This window comes from Eptatretus burgeri, chromosome 16, assembly GCF_056783735.1.
Source record: "Eptatretus burgeri isolate ZD-2024b chromosome 16, Ebu_testis_v1, whole genome shotgun sequence".
Lineage (NCBI taxonomy): Eukaryota > Metazoa > Chordata > Myxini > Myxiniformes > Myxinidae > Eptatretus > Eptatretus burgeri.
Genome location: NC_140976.1, coordinates 17242351 through 17260252, shown reverse-complemented (window position 1 = coordinate 17260252; position 17902 = coordinate 17242351). Strand labels below are relative to the sequence as shown.

General features: G+C 43.1%; 1 protein-coding gene and 2 pseudogenes across 1 annotated transcript in view; 1 reads left to right on the top strand and 2 right to left on the bottom strand.

The window, feature by feature from the left end:
- LOC147010614 (uncharacterized) overlaps positions 1 to 5363 on the bottom strand; it is a 35482-nt pseudogene extending 30119 nt beyond the window's left edge.
- The window catches only part of LOC147010612 (glutamate receptor ionotropic, kainate 2-like), a 298336-nt gene that overhangs the window by 70059 nt on the left and 210375 nt on the right, over positions 1 to 17902 (top strand). The window lies entirely within an intron of this gene.
- LOC147010613 (ribonuclease P protein subunit p38-like) lies at positions 11398 to 12007 on the bottom strand (annotated as a pseudogene).

Here is a 17902-nt window from a genome sequence, read left to right as displayed (position 1 = left end):
TACTACTACTACTACTACTACTACCAACATCGACATCAGTAAATTCTCTCGAACTACTACTACTACTACTACTACTACTACTACTACTACTACTACTACTACTACTACTACTACTACTGCTACTGCCACTGCTACTGACATTGACATCTACTCAACATGGAGTCTGGAACACTGACAGGTTCCTCTTGTGAAGCCCATTTGTATATACCAATTTCCCTAAACGCTGCCAATATGCCATTATACAGTAGCTGTAAGTTAGAAACACGTTCAGTAAGTTCTGTGGTCGTCCGGAAGATGTCAATCAAATTAGTCTACATACGCCAATGTGCGTTTGAGATACATTACACATAGGTTCAAAGCACGCTACTCATAGGTTCAAAGCACGTTACTCGTAGGTTAAAAATTAAGTTTCGGGTATGCTAAACGTTACCTCGACGTGTTTCGACTTATGAGTAACTTACAAGTAACGTGTGGCTGATGTGTGTAAACGATTGTGGAGCGTGCCGAGAACTTATGCCAGCGTATGCGGAACTTGTGAGCCATACGTCGAGTACGTCGTAAAATTTTCAGCATGCTTGAAATTTACGACGTACTAGATGTACCACGTAATATGGCAGCGTACTTCATTGTTTTTCATCGTGCTCCTAACGTATACACAACTTACCCATACCGTATTCGACGTGTCCCAGCGTTTTAGACACATTTTTCATAGGTCGGCATACGCTGGCTAAATCGTTAAGGTGTGACTGCGATGTTGACACTTCCAATTTTCAGGCGGTTATGATTTAAATCTGCGTGCGGCAGGTTTTTAACAGAGAACGCCACGAGTTCGTCGGCGATACGTGCAGCGCGCTATGACTAAGTTAAACTATCGTTGGGCATAGGTTGTGAACGCCGACAACAGGCTATGGATTCGTTGGTATAAGTTATCTTGAACACAACGAAATGTTCTGTGCCCATTACTAATACGTATGCATACGACCAACACGTTATGAATACGACCAAGATTTTTTTAAAAACCTCAAAACTTCAGCGTACGCCAACGTTTTACGTTCATTTTTATATGTTGCCATTCCTGGCTAAAACGTCAAGGTGTGACTGGGCCTTTAGTGGTGCAGCTATGCCGCTGATGCAGTGCCCCTATTACCAGTATACTGGTGCTCATTTTTCTGACCTCTGAAGGATGATGGGCTGAGTCAACCCCCTGGTGTTAATTCAGTGGCCAACATAACTCGAACTCAGGACCCTAGGATCCCAAGCCACCACCCAAACCACTAAGCCAACACCAGGTTATCCGCCACATCATGTGACTGATGAGGTCATTGTTAAATAAAATATTTGCAGCAAAAGTAGTGGATCATCACTGCAAAGTCTCTTATCAAAAGGCTAAGTGGTTTCAGAGGAAATATATATTTTTTATTATGATCGACGCAGCATGGGAGAATATTTGTTGAAAATTTAAACACCATTGGTCACATGGTCTGGCACTCATGTTGGACAAAAAACCTTATGTAATCAATGTGAACCTTCAAAGACGTGATCGGCCACTCATTCTGAATTTGAATTGATTAAGAGGACATCACACGTCAGGTGTCCAATCCAAAAATTTGAAAGTTGGCACGTGTGAAGTACAGCCCAAGGGAAACAAGTGTGTTTTTTTGATGACGTCAGACGTGGCTTCTTTATGATATCATTATTGCCTATGTCAAATGCTTTATCCAATGAGTATGAAAAATTTTCAGCATCATCTCGGGCTAAATTGGAATTGGCAAAATAATTGAGAGGACGGTTTGCCAGAGGACCTGGGTTCGATTCCCGGTCTGGGCCCATTATTTTTCCACATATATTTATAATAATAATAATTACAATACCATTCCTTTCACGCTGCAAAGGTGCATAGGGCTGCCGAAGCAGTTTAATTGTCAAAGTATACAGTCCGAGACAGGTCGCCACTCTGATGGAGGTCACCCAGAATTATTATTGCTCCATTGCACTGGTACTCATTTCACTGACCTCGGAAGGATGACAGGCTGAGTTAACCCTTCCTGGTGTTAATTCAATGGAAAAAAGGGGCTTGAATTTCAGACCCTGAGGTCCCAAGCCAGCGACCTTAACCGCAAAGCCAACACCAGGCTTCACTTAGCACCCAGTCAGATTATATTGATTAAAAACAAAGAACAATCACAAACAAACAACGACACAATGAAGAAATACTAATAATCCTACTACTATACTAAACTACCAGTACATGGTATTCATAGAATACATACCTTTTTTATTTTTTTAAGGTTTTCTTTTTTTCTTTGATCCAATATGGCTACCAAACTACGTGACCGATCCATCCATCCATTGGTACCATACTCGGTACAGAGCGTCAGTACTGTCGAAGCAGTCTCCTGTGCTATTCGACACAATTTTGGATGGGTCGCCACTCCGACTCAGGATACTCAAATGGCTCAATCATCCCAGCAAGCTGGTACTCATTTTGCCGATCTCGGATGGATGACAGGCTGAGTCACCCCCACCTGGTATTAATTCAATGGCCGGGCAGGATTTGAACTCAGGACCCTAGGATCCCAAGCCTGCCACCCTAACCAATAAGCCAACGCCAGGCATATGTTACCGATGACGTAATCTTTATCAAATCATATTTCCCATAGGTAGTTAGTTGATCATTTAGTTAATTTTTGCATTGATCGGTTAACCGGTTTCTCCGACGAAGATTTTCAAAGATTTTCCCTTCGATCCAATATGGCTACCAGACCACATGACTCATGATGGTCATTTTTATGAAAATCCTGTTCAAATTTAAAGTCAATCGGATGAAAATTGAGGATTTAAGAAATTTGTCTTATGTTGACCTCAAAAATAATTGGTGGTTGAATTCAGTGAGGTGATATGAAAATTCTGTTCAAATTTCAAGTCATTCGGATGAAAATTGACAATTTTAGAAATCTGGTCTCTGTTAACCTTTTGGACTATGCTGACCTTAAAAATTACTGGTGGTTGAATTTGGTGACCTGATATGCAAATCCTGTTCAAATTTCAAGTCAATCGGATTAAAATTGAGGATTTCAGAAATTTTGCCTACATTGACCTTTTGGCCAATATTGACCTTAAAAATAATTGCTGGTTGAATTCAGTGGCCTGATGTGCAAATTATATTCAAATCTCAAGTACATGAGATGAAAATTTAGCCTGGTGTTTGCTCAGTGGTTAGGGTGGTGGCTTGGGATCCAAGGGTCCTGAGTTCAAGCCCCGTCGGCCGCTGAATTAATACACCAGGGGGTTGATCTTCCGAGCCTGTCATCCTTCCGAGGTCGGCGAAATGAGTACCAGTTACAGTGTGTGTACTGGTAGAGGGGCACTGCATCAGCGACACAGTCGCGCTTCAAGAAATGATAGCTACCGCGGCAGCTAAGCTGCCATACGACCATCAGATGAAAATTTTAGAAAATTGGCCTTTGTTGATCTTTGGCCTATGTTGACCTCAAAAGACTGACGATTATATCACATGGTCATGTAGCACGTGGGAAAGTTTCAATTTCCTCTGCTGAATGGTTTTCGATGTATGCTCTTAACAAAATGCAGACACGTGCAATCTACGAAATACGTACATATGCTACCGATGGTTTAACCATGCTTTTCGCTTTGCGGGCACAGGGTAATAATTCTCTGTACGTGTGTGTTTTTGCGTACGTCTGGTAAATCATAGAAAACTACACAGTTCATAGAATATCCTATCCCATGCATTGTTCAAGTGTATAATTAATTAAAATAGAATAGTGATTTTAAGGGTAATATAAATTTTAAAAATCTTAAAATTTAGCGTTGTTGACGTAGTGGCTATTACGCCACCTTTATCTACCACGTTACATTAGTTCTTCTTACCTGCTGTTTGTGTCCTTAAAGACGTCCTTCAAAACACTAGGTTTCTTGTTTGGAATGATTTCCAGTTTTGTTTGACTGCCAGGAAGGCAGAGAAAATATATTGTCTCACTCCTCTCTGCGCATGTGTGATCGGTATGAATGCAGAGCCAAAGTACTGCTTAACTACAGGTTCGTTTTCCGATTTGTTTACTAAATATACCATTCTATTGAAATTAAGTTGTTCCTCAATCAAAAAATGACGTTTTTGGACAGACAGACAAATGGACGGACGGACAGACAGAAGTGAACCAATTGCTTAACCCCACTCATCGCTTCGTGTGCACGGGGTAAAAACAGTGCTGGGCTGATCTCCACCAAACTTTGAAAAACTGTTGGTATTGTCATGTCATGGGTGCAAAAAATAAAAAAATCCCCTCTGCTCTGCGAGGAAAGTGATGGTGGTTGGGGGGGGGGGGAGAGGGAGGGTGTACAACTTATGATTTTCGCCTGCACACGTGCCACAGTACAAGTGGTTTACTGACATCTGCAGGGGGGATTATGAGCCATGGCATAAAATATATATTGTCCCACCTCTTCCACTATTCCCACCACACTCCACCTCCCCCCACCCGCCCCCAGGCTGCTCCTCAAGGGAGCAGGTGTTTCTTGTGTGTTTAAATCAATTTAAATCAATATACCTTACAACAAGCAATTAAATAAAGACACTTTGCCCCAAGCGTTCAAAAACAAATAAAGTACATTCCAGAACCAACAATAACAAATTCCTAACCATCACCTTTCGATCTATACCATATATAAGCAAATTAAAGTTAGTTATGTGTGAAACTATAACAGAACGTCCATACCCCAACATGTCTTCAATGCTGAACATCTAATGATGCAAATTAATTGGGACTGTAAAGTTCAACTATTTGTATTATTTCTGCTTTAGGCACTATTTTCATCCTCCTAATCTTAGTCTTCATCATTATCATAATAATGATAAAATTTTACTCTGTGTACTGACTGTTGCATACATCTGGTTTCCATTGGCAACTGCAAATGAGGGTACATGCTAATTTTGCTGATGAACAGCTACATCTGTTGTCGGACGTGGTTGATCTGATTGACAAGAACATTAGGATAATCTCCAAAACTTCATGTGGAGCAGCTGGAATATTAGATGGAACTCCCACAGTGATCATTGTTTTGGATTTCTCATCACATGAGAAACTCCCAAGACATTTTGGGTCAAAGGATGGTGGGCCTGCAAATGGCAATGGAAGCCACTGTATTGCTTGGAATTGAGCATGCTTAGCATTTTCCTGAAATGCTTCGGTTGAAGGCGGAAGGATGGCCAACTGTGGTGCCAATTTATGTGCCTTGGCTGTCTTGGCAGACCATGCCTTTATTCTGCTTGCTCTTATACTTTGACTTGGGTATCCATAACAGCCACTGATGAGGAAAATTGCTTCTTGCAAAACCTCTTCCATATCTGCATTGACCAGGCCCACGTTGTTGAGCCAAACTCCTGATTTTAGCTTCTTCAAAACTGTTACCTTCCTAATACCATGGCATTGGACAACTCTATCACATCCAGATTCAAACACTTTGTTTTCTTGTATACCTTGTCGAGGCTAGTATGAGAGCTAAAACATAACGCTCAGCAAAGGGGGGGGGGGGCATGAGACAAGATGGGCAGGAGTGGGAAGGACAAAACAGTGGGGAACAGAGACATTAGGAGATCTGTGGAAGACGATTGGACATTACAGGGACTTTCAGGAAGGAAAGCAGGGAATTTGAAGGAGGTGGGTTTGGGGTGGATTAATGGGGGAAGAAAAGATCGAGGATTTGGATAGGGGACGAAAAGAGGTGGTGGTGAACAGCTGTTTTTGAAGGCCTGGAGGGAAAATGGGATTGAACAGAGTGAGAGAGTTTATTCCAAAGGCGGGAAAAAAGAGGAATGAAAGAGTGAAGGTGAGCAGCGATTCGTGATTTTGGTAGTTTTACCAGAAGGAGGTTGTTGGCGGACCTTGAGCGCCCTGCAGAAATATGATGGGGACAAATCGCAGACACAGCAGGGGGGGCGAGACCGGACAGGAGAGGGTAGAAGACAGAAAGACCACCGACCTGCCTGCGGTGAGAGAGTGAGAGGCCCAAAGACTCAGCCTCATCACAGGAGATGCCAGTGATCCGAAATGCCTTGGTTCCCACAGCGTGAAGCCGACAAAGGTGAGAGGCAGGATCACCAGCCGAGAGGGGAGAGCAGTACTCCATCAGGCTGTGGACAAAAGCTTTGTATGTGGTCAGGAGCTCAGGTGGGCTGAGGAAGGACTTTGCATGATGGAGGATTCCCGGTCGGTGACTGGCTTTGGAGGCCAGGTTTGAAATTTGGCTTTCCCAGAAAAGATCATGGCAGATAGTGAGACCCAGAAGCTTGAAAGAAAGGACTTCTTCCAGAGGATTGTTGAGAAAGTGGATGGGTGGGGATGGGGGGGGGGGATTGCCAAACGGTCCTTTCAGAGAGACATAGTGAGAGTGTGATATTTGTCTGGATTGAAAGACATGTTCCATGTGTTGGACCAGTTTGTGATTTTATCCAGATCTGCAGTGAGTGAAGAAGCTGCTGCTTGCCGGTCTAAGGGATGACAGATGGTACGGCAGAGGGTGGAGTCATCAGGAAAGAGATAAAGAGGATTTTCCAGAGAGTCGGAGAGATCATTGATGAAAACTTGAAAAAGAACAGGGCCCAAAAGGCTACCTTGAGGAACTCCAGCCTGGACAGGGAGAGGGGAAGAAAGAACTCCATTTAGGGCCACACGTTGACTGCAACAGGAGAGGAAGTCTGTGAGCCATGGGGGGAAATGGCTTAGGATACCATAGACCATGCAAGACCGTGTCAAAAGCACACAATATGTCTCGGGATACGGCTCTGATTTCCTGTCCGGCATTGAGGACCTCCATCCATTGCCGGGAGAGCAGAAACAGCATATCCAGGGGAGAGTGACCTGGTCTGAAACCAAATTGATGATCGGCAATCAGGCCATTGGAGAAGAGGAAGGATTTAATGTCTGAAGTAATGATGGATTCCATAACCTTGCTGATGATTGGGAGAAGGATGATTGGTCTGTAGTTTCAGGGATCTGTTTTTGCACCTTTTTATGCAGGGCAGTGATGTTTGCTGATTTCCAAGCAGGTGGCAGATGATTTTGAGCAATTGAGAGGGTGAACAGAACTGAGAGGAGTGAGCAAGAGCAGAAGAGCAGGTTTTTAGGACACGTGGGCTGATGCCATCTGGACCGGTTGCAGATTCTGAGTCGAGGTTTGACAGCAAGCTCTCCACCTTGTCATGAGAAAAGGACACAGTCCAGGGACAGTTGGGTGTGACTGGGTAAGGTGGGTAGAGAAAGTGATGGGTTTTGGACCCAAGATTTTAATGCAAACACCGAGTTTAGGCGTTTAACTTTTTCATGTGCAGTATCAGCAGTGTGGCCATTTGATGTAAGGGAGGGATGGAGGGGGAACATACACCAGAAACAGATTTGATTAGACACCACCAGGATTTGGAGGAGGGAGAAAGGTTTGAGAGTTCAGAATTGAGCTTCGAAAGATGTTGTTTTCTGGCTCTCCTGAGGGTAGATACACACTTGTTCCGAGCTTTATGGAAGGAACTGAGATTACCCTCAGTTGGGTTTGCTTTCCATGAGGCAAAGGCAAGTTATTTCAGCACAACTGCCTCACCACAAGCTTCAGTGAACCAATGGCGGGAGGAAGGGGATAAATCTGTGCATGAGGGAGAGCAAGTTTCTTTGAAAGAATTCCCAGGTTGAGTTGATGTTTGAGAAAGTAGTGATCAGAGACCAGTCTGTAAGTTTGATGGCTGCCTGGAGACCCTGCCAGTCGGCTTGAGTGAAATGCCAGACTCGACGGCGGTGAGGTGGTTCTCTGATAATAGCCAGAGAGATGTCCACTTTGACAAGGACGTGGTCAGAAGAACTCCATTTATTGGATTGGATTGGAGCTGATTTATTGGATTGGATTGGATTGGACGCTCCGATTGGAGCGGAGGAAGAACAGCTGATATTTTCAGGGAAATTTGTCAAAATCAGATCCACAAGAGATAGAGTACCATTGGTTGTACTATTGAGATAGAGTACCATTGGTTGAGATCCGGGTCGGGAAGTTGACCGATTGAGTCAGTCCCAATGAGTCGCAGAAATCTTTTGCTGAAGTGCCATGACAGGTGAGAGAGGTACCCACACTGAGCCAACTGGCATGATGACAATTGAAGTCACCACATATGAGGAAGAGAGAGTTTGGATGAGAAGATAGAAGTTGGTTCATGTTTTCGGATAGTGAGGTGTAAATGGAGTCATCACTGTTTGGTGAACGGTACAGTACACATATAAACATGAGGTGGGAGTGGAGGGGAAGCTATAGCCAGAGGTATACCTGGGGGTGTGGGGGATTGAGGGCAGTGCATGGAGAGTAAGGAATAGAGTCTTTGATGAAGAGTGCAACTCCTCCACCAGGACGAGGCTCAGGTCTATCATACCGGAGGAAGGAGTAACCAGGGAGAGATACTTGGGAGTCAGAGTCGTCTTGAGGGAGGAAAGTTTCTGTTAGGTAAATTATTTCTGGTTTGTCAGTGGCAACCTGTATGGAAAGATCTGTAAGGTTTGAGCGAAGGCCCCGAATATTTGAGGTCCACACTGTTAATGAAGGGGGAGGTTGAGGAGGCTTTGGGTGCAGGGGATGGGAGGGGAGTGGGGTGGTAGGACAAGGGACGAGGGGGGGGGGAGGTAAGGAGACTTGTTGAAAGAGTGTGGGGGACTGGACAATATGTCGGGGAGGGGGCGGATGAGGAGGCCAATAGCCTCTGCGGTGGTGGCTGAGGGTGGACAAGAGAGGGGCAGAAGGCAGTTGAGGATTTGAGGAGGTGGAGTGATGAGATGGAGGTGAGGGCAGTGGAAGGATGCAGCTTTGTGGATCAGAGGGGGGGACTTTGAGAAGGGTGAGTGAGGGGGGTGACTGGTGGGAGAAGTGTGAGTGGGGAGAGTTGAGGGAGAAAGGTGAGGGGGAGGCTTGGAGGGAGAAGAGTGTGATGGTTGCTTTGATCGGGAGGGGTGAGTTGGCATACATGGCCTTTCCACATATTCTGTCAATTGCCCAACATATTGTCAATTCGTGCCTTCAATGCACTATCTACCTCCTTATCTGTGTTATTGGCTGACAAAAGATCAATATAATTTGCATGAATAAATAACTTCTTACAGTCCTCGTGATCATGAGCATCTGCTGCATGGAGATCTGCTGATTCGCACTTGATTGGACCAAGCATCATTTCTTACATCACAATTAGAAAGGATGACATCTTTAAATGTCTTTCGGTTGGGGCGGTCTACAGTTTTTACAAAACAGTATCTTCTCCATCTTTCTGGGTGTTTGAGATCATGTTGTTCACAAATTCCACCACAGAATAAATCTATTTTGAATGGGAATAGCTTCTCTTCGGAGCGACGGTAACGTTTTTTTGGCTGGTTTTCTCAAGCTCCTTTTTAGTTTCTTCTTTTGAAGTCTTTCAAGATGAGTCTTTGATGTATATGTAGATACACATGATCTATAGCAAGTGACTGTGAAATTTGCATCTGATGCTGGTTGGAGGCGACATTTTGGTCTGCACATGTGCGGGACTCACGTCTCTTGGAGATCGGGTGGGAGCACTTTGTGAGGTCTGGTCAGACCAGGTCAGATTAGATCTGTGACTTGCTCCAGGTATCATGTAAACCTGTACTAACCTGTTTCATGGTCGGGTTGGCGGCAACTAAACTGTCTCCCCCACCAAGTTTCCTTGTGAGGAGGGTGAAGGATATGGATACCCAGCAGGATTAAAAGCAAAGCCTTTCAAAGGGTGGAGGATCCATATTACGGATTTCCTGGGTCAAAACTAAGATCCAGGCTTTCAATGACATCTTGGATGCTGCTATCTTGTCTATACCTGTTTGTGGTGAGGATGTTGAGGTCATGGAGAGATTCACTTACGTTGGCAGTGATATTCATGTCTCTGCTGGCTGTGAGCCAGAGGTCAATGGATGTCTGGTTCAGGCCTGGGGAGTCATGGATTCACTGGATCATGGGGTGTGGCGCTGCTGGTCCCTGTGCGGGAGGATGAAAGTCTGAGCCTTCAGGTCCTTGATGCTTCCAGTCTTCCACTACGGGTGTGAGACTTGGACTTTGACCAGGAATCTGAGATGGCAACTTAATTCTTTTGGTACGAGGTCTCTTCGGAGAATCCTTGGCTTTCGCTGGTCAGACTTTGTGTCCAACGAGCGGTTGCTAAGAGAGACTCAAATGAGATTTGTTACCTGCATAGTCCATGAGCATCACCTGTGGCTGTATGGACATGTGGCTCATTTTCCTGATGCTGATCCTGCTCACTAGCTTCTCTCAGTGAGGATCCTCGTGAGTGAAGGAGGCCAATCGGTTGGCCACGTTCCTTGTGGTTCCAGCAGGTTGATCGGCATCTCAAGGAGATGGGAGTTGGGCCAGGCATCTGCCTGGGGGATGGCCAGATGGAGGCCCCTGGTGTACCGGCGGAAAGTGGACGCAGCGATGCACTGCTCCGGCACGTGCTCCCATACCTAACCTGACCTGACTTGAATGTATGGCTTAGAAATTGTTATTTACCTTACTGCATGTTTTATGAAAATAGTGAGGCAGAGTTTGGTTTTGGTGTAGGAGTTTTTGATTTTGGTGTCGGAAACCTTGTTAAAATCAATGCGTTAGTAACAAAAGAGAAGTACAAGCAGATACTGCAGCCCCATGCATTTCCCAGTGGAAATCATGTGACAGCTGGTGTGCTGAAAGAACAAGGTTACAGCTGGTGTACTCCAAGCATTAGAATGGCCACCCACCACCAGAGTCAGGACATGATTCCTATTGAGGCCATATGGGATTACCTGGAAACAGAGAAGAACCAGAGGAACTAAACTCACCTTACAGAACTGTGGCATATACCGCAGGATATTTGGCATAATATTCCTGTCAGAGCTATTTCATCATACACAGTTGGTATGGGTGAAAGTGATGGTACTCAAGAAAGTAAATGGCAGACACAAATTATTGACTGAGACTTTGAAATGATCCTGCGCACACGAAGCAAAAAAAATTGGGTGAATCAATTGGTTCACTCCTGTCTGTCTGTCATCATCATCATCATCATCATCATCATCATCTTGGTTTATTGAGTATTTCAAACACTGTACAAGGCAGTCTGAGGACTGATATTTGTCAAGTTTACAATACGAAAAAAGTGTTTCATAAAACTTAGAAATACGTACGTATATAGAAATAATAATAAGCACATAAAATGACATGAATTTATATAGTATGCATCAAAATAAATGTATAGAATAAAAATGCAAATTAGTCAGAAATTGAGACATTTTAAATTATAACAAAAGGTGTCCAAGCACGGAGTCCCCATGGCTCAGAGCTCGCTTGGCCAACACACATGGAGTGCCGGCATCAGCGCACGTACACCATGTCTGCAAACATCGAGCAGTACCTGCAAATGCCCAGGGTGAGTGTGGAACACATAGCGAGCACCGCTGTGGTCTGTGTGCCCAGGTTTTGCAAACGGGCCACAGGAATGGACCTGTAGAAGCAGAACAGCAGGAACTGCCGGTTGAGAACCCGGGACCGTGGGCCCCCGCACATCAACACGAGACCAAGTGTGTCCCGCTCCAACACCCGGAGCACTTTGTTCATCCCAACTGCAAGCTCACTCCAAGCGCTGCATGAGCTTCACTTACTCGGCTGTTCTTCCTCTTGGACCTCAGTCATCATACCGGCGTCTTCCTTCCGCGACCATACTCGATTCCAACATTCTCATGGGTCAGACCGGTTCCGACGTAGCAACGTCATGTTCAGGGCTGCATTCAACAGATCGGTCACAGCCTCGGTGATAGACTTGGAGAGATTCGGGCCACGTGGCTTGGAATGGCTCATCGAGCAAGATGCGTGCTCTGGCACAGCCGCCCTGCATGCTACGTCCTCGAGAGGAGGCTATGGCAAAGCGTCTCCCATGTAATGATGATGAACAAACTCGGAAGTGGAATTGACACAGCAATGTCATCACGGCGCTAATCAACTGCTGACGTCATCACATCTTTCTCTCTCCTGAATGTTGCATTCATTGAGTGAAGTCTTCTGTTTGTTTACTCGCGTCAGTTTATGATCGAGGGACAACTTGAATGTTATATTTTGAACACAAATCGGAAAACGAACCTGAAGTTTAGCAGTACTTTGCTTCTGAATTCGGCCCGATCGTGCAAACGCAGAGAGGAGTGAAATAATTTTTTTACTCTGCCTGTATGGCAGTCAAATAATAAGAAAATCATTCCAAAAAGGAAACTTCCTGTTTTTAAGGATGTCATAAAGGACACAAACAGGCATGAATAACTAATGTAGTGTGTTAAATAAGGTGGTGTATAAGACGGTGCATCAACGGTGGTAAACTTCTGAATTGTTTTTTTGTTTCTTGGACCTTTAAAATCTTTATTTTATTTCAATTGAATTATACACTTGAACACTCCAGAACACAAATCGCCCTTTTGGCACTTTCAAAATCCTTCTGCTTAGCAGTGTTTGGACAAAATATTTAGGCATTTTACGTCATCACAGCCAATCAAATTTGCCGCTCGTAGACCCCCCCCCCATGTCTTTGTTTCTCAAGACAGCGTGGGGTAAGGTGTTCTATGAACTCTCTAGTTTACTCGAGCAATTTGTTTCATCCACATTTATAAAGCCTGTTAATTTACAATAATAAACACATCCGACTGTTATCATTGATACTTTTGATGAATTTACCCAAAAGTATGAATATCCTTGGAATAACCGAAAGGTTTGCACAGCGCTGTCTGCACATGGGGAAAGGGTAGTTGGGGCTGGAGGGGACAATATCAATCCTTAGCATGCATATCACAATATAACCAGAACTGAAGTGTTTGTTTTCAGGGTGGAATCTTGCTCTACCATTCCTGCTGAGTACATGTTGCCCCAACATATTCTGTTTCGGAAATGTCTGCACAATGATAGCTGAGTCATGTTTGTAGTTAAAATTTTGTTTTCTTTTGTTAATTTTTTGCAATTGCAACATGGCACAACTTTTTTTCCCCTTTTTTTTTAAAGGCAGAACACACCAAAGATTGAAGCTGTAGCAAAATAATCATTGTTGGTGCAAATGGATGATGTGGGAGAGTTGTAGGGAAAAAAATGCCATCCAGAAATTGTCGGACCATAGGGCCATTTCAGGAATAAAAGGGCCGACACCAGGGCGTGCCACCTGTGTGATCAGAGTGGGGGAAGGAGGTGGATGCAATGTGTCTTGCTGTCAGAGTGCACAAAGCAATAACAGCTTTTCAGGGAATACAGTTCAGTTAACTTGACAGCAAATTGAATACAAGGGGCCATTGGTAAAGGGTTTTATACTGTGAAAGACAGTGTGATTTAGAAAATCTATTCAACCAGTTTAAGTCTGACTCGAAGCTGTCGCTGGGCTGTGTGCTAAGTAACTGAGGCTTACTTGATGTGTTTTTGCCTTTGGATGAGTAGTTTAGTTTTGCCAGTTGTCTGTGTTTGTATTTATAGTTGGAAGATTAGGTAACTTAAATGGCTCACGATTCGGCATGTTCAATTAGTTGCGTTTTCAGCATGTTCAATTTGGACATTAAAAGTAAATATATTGCTTAAAATATGCTCACAAAAAATTATGCAATAAGTTTAGATTCTCATCAAAATTTATTCTCGTATGTTCAAATGTATTTTTATTCGGGTTGAAGAGGAATGGCCCATTGCTCTGTGCACTCCATTAACAAGCACTATGTCGATGGATGCTTAGATTGTTGTTTTATGAAAAGATTTCGGCTCATGTCAGAACGAGGTGTCAGATTAAAATGGCAATGTGGTCGCAGTTGGACAAGTTATTGAGTTGTTATATGACAACAATATGGTTGAAATGATCATGCAAATTGGCACTGACCATCCAGTTTTTTTTCATCCAATCATCATGTAACTTTCGTAAAAGTAAAAATAAGAAATCTCCATGGGTGGGCGCTCCTGTATTGATAGTTTTGTGTCAATCGCTCAAGTGGTTGTGGATAAAATGAATTTGAAAGTGAATAAAGGTGAAAAAGTGAGGGAGGGCGGAAGAAAAAAAAGTCAAGGCCTCAGCCGACATTCCACAACGTGGTCAAGGATGGCTGTGGACGCCTATTACTAGTTTCTATTGAATGTTTGCATTCTATCGGGTTCCCTACCTTATTGTAGAATTTTTAGAAAATATTTTTCGGAGGGTTGGTCACAGCTTTCTCGGTTCAACCAAGATGGCAGCCAACAATCGCGTGTGTTGTGCAACAGAGGTACATCATAAAGTTCCTTGTGAATGAGAACATCAAACCAGCTGAAATTCACAGGAGACTGAACACAAAATTTGCTGATGCATATCTTTTGCATTGAGGTGCTTAATGGTCCAGTGAATGCAGAAATGTCTGTGTGATTGGCGAGTGATCTTGAGCATTCACGCATTCCTGTGGAACTCTGTATATTAACGGTTTAATTTGTGTGGAATTTCTTCACCGTGGGAAAACCATCAGTGCACAATGCTCCGTTTGCTTTGTTGTGCAATTAAGTGAGATGAGCAGTATGCAAGCAGACAACGGCCAGATTTGCTGTCTCAGGGTGAGACTTTTCCGCACGATGACGCTCGCCCGCACACAACAAATGATCCTCAACTATTTCAACGCAGATGAAATGGGAAATTTTAAATCATTCCCCATATACTCCAGACTTGTCACTTGTGATTTGCATCTCTGAACCACTGAAAGAATGGGTGGGGATAAGTTGATGAATGATGAAGACATCAAACCACGTGCCCTGAAACGGCTGTGTATCTGTCCCAAATATTTATTTGCAGACTGCATCATGTGACAAGCGTGTTGATGGTACAAGTGTGTACATTCTCCGATGAAAAATTCCAAGTCAGCCTTGAATTACCCTTATAGGTACCTATGTGTGTATACATCTTTGGTTCTTTGACTGGAAAAACGTTGCACCAATGTGACGAACAAGAACTTGATCATAAATATAAAGAACGTGACTCATTAATTCACTCGGTCAACATAAAACCTTCACTTTTATATCCAGTATCTTCAAAGGCATGGGATGGTGCTGTTTTGATCACACACATGCTTTTTGCAACATTTATCAATTTATCTCCTTCAACCACAACTTCCATCGCTTCATTTCCCCCATCTGTCAATACAACACTACACATGTATCAGTCTAACTATTGTGTTAAACTCGCTGTTACGTTGGTTTTAATACATACAGTTCTCAATCGTAAATAAATAAATAAAGAAACCGGCCAATTGCCATGCTATCATTATGTGCCATTATCACTATCATTAATGTGCCATTATCATTATGTACCATTATCATTATCACTATGTGGTTATCAAAGAAGCCCTGAACACTTTTGACATTTTCCCTGCCGAGAAATAAACAGTTTCGGGGACGAGCCTACAAGTAATCTGCTTTTCCCCGAGGAACCACATTCCCGGAACTCGTCTACAAGGTGAAAGAACAGTGCGGTCTCACGCTTGATGCTCTGCGGCGGGGATAATTAAGACTATTTATAGTTACTATGACTTTGCCCTTTCACATTTTGACCCAATTTTCTTTTCTTTTTCTTCATATTCTCATAATAAAGGTTTGTTTAAAATTTGTTGATAAAAGCTCAAGCAGAGAAAAAGTTATGGCCTCGACACACACACACACACACACACACACACACACACACACACACACACACACACACACACACACACACACACACACACACACACACACACACACACACACACACACACACACACACACACACACACACACACACACACACACACTTGCAAAACCCCATGTCCTGCTGCATGGAGGATGGGTGAATAAGTGGACATGATGAAGCAAGCTGTGTGTTTTTGATAAACTTTTGACATGAAATATAGCATCACACAATCCCTGATGATGCTACGATACTTTTTAATTTTCTCACAACTATGTGAAAATGTTTTACAAATAAAATTTGGTTTGCAAGGACATTAAAAAAAACATAGTTTTCATTATTTAAAACAAAAGCATGTCCTGGGTCTTTTCTTCCATAAATCTATTTTTCAGTATAATTTATTTTCAGTGTCTCGTCTAAATCTCTCCAAACTGTTACATTTCTTGAAGAATGGAAGCATTTACAGTTATTCCACGATATAAGAACCCATACACCCCCCTTTCCTTTCCATGGCGGTCGCCTTCCTGCCCTCCGATCAGGGAGCAAAACCGTTCCGGGCTCGTGCTTGTGTTTCAGATAAGCGCCCGATTGATGTGTTCGCAGCAGCCTCCCAGTAGAATGGTTTAAGCGGTCGTGAGTGCCATCGATAACAAACAAGGTTGCTTTGAACGCCACGAAAGATTTTTTTTTCAGTCGAGGAGGTTACAGGCAGATAGGAGACGGACCAAAAAATAGAATTGTGAGCAAATGTGCTCGACTGGCCTGCAAATGTAACCATCACTTGGCTCTGATGCATGAGTGACGCACCTTTGTGTGAACATCTGAAATGTATGTTGCCTATGGCAGCAGTAATCATTGGCCTTGAGATCCATTGATGCCTCTGCGATTTGTCGACTTGCATCGTGACAGGAACAAAGGTCTCTTGTACATTTGTTGAAACCCAACGTCTGTGGCAAGAAACGATCACTTGGATGAGAGATCAGGAGAGATGGATGAGACGTGAGATATCAAATCACCCTTTTGTCCACCTGGCATGAGCGAACCTTTTCATGTTTGTCCCTTTGTGTGCCAGTAGTGGGTTTGACTTTCACTGTTGTGACATCACGTAATACTGGCCGAACGAGTTGAAGAATCAAAAAAATCTTCACATTGTGAAATCATATGCTGTCATAATGTGCAGCACTTTACTGCATATTCATGAGTCACCATGTTGTCACAATAAGCCAAAGTAATTAATGTGAATTTAATATGTGATTATCCATGGACAGCAAAAACCTTGGATATCATGGCAAGAGGATGCCTGCATTTTTTCAATATCACTTTTGGTGATGTCAACGTATTACTGAACCTTTGGTGAGTTCAGGTGACATGCAAATATGTGGTTAACTTGCAGTTATCCATCTGATATTTGATTCATTTACACAACTCGAGTCATGATTGCTTTGTAATTGAGTTAAATTGATTTGTGACTTGACTTCCAAATGCCAACTTATTTTTCTAATTACTTCTTGCTTGCACATTGACTGTCTCTACACGAACCTCTTCCTCATGGATATATATATATATATATATATATATATATATATATATATATATATATATATATATATATATATATATATATATATATGCCATAGAGAGGGTTCAGCCCAGGATTACTGGATTGATTCCAGGCCGAGCTCGACTCAGTTATGAGGAGCAGCTAAAGGAGACAGGGCTTTATACACGAGAAAGGAGGTGGTAACAAGGAGATATGATAGAGATGTTTAAGAACATGAAAGGTATTGATAAAAGAAGTTCAGATGAATGAATTATTCAACAGAGTAGACAGTGATAAGACCAGGGGCCATAGCATGAGAGTAAAGAAGAGGAGAGTTAAGACGATAGCAAGGCAAGGGACTTTTACTCAGAGAGTTGTGAATGCATGGAATGGTCTCCATGGAAATGTAGTGGCAGCAGAAAAAGTAGATAAGTTTAAATTAGAATTTGATAGGTACCTGGAAGTTGTGGAGATTTTGGGGTATAGGGATGCTGATAAGACTTTTAGGTAGTTTGAACATTGATGGGTGATTGTGTGCATCTGTACGGAGTGCTTTTGGTGGGGGTCTTGTCAAAGGAGGTTGTGTGGTTGATGTGTGTTTTTATCCAAGCCCATGCCCCCTCCCCTGATGAAAAGAAATTACAAAAACT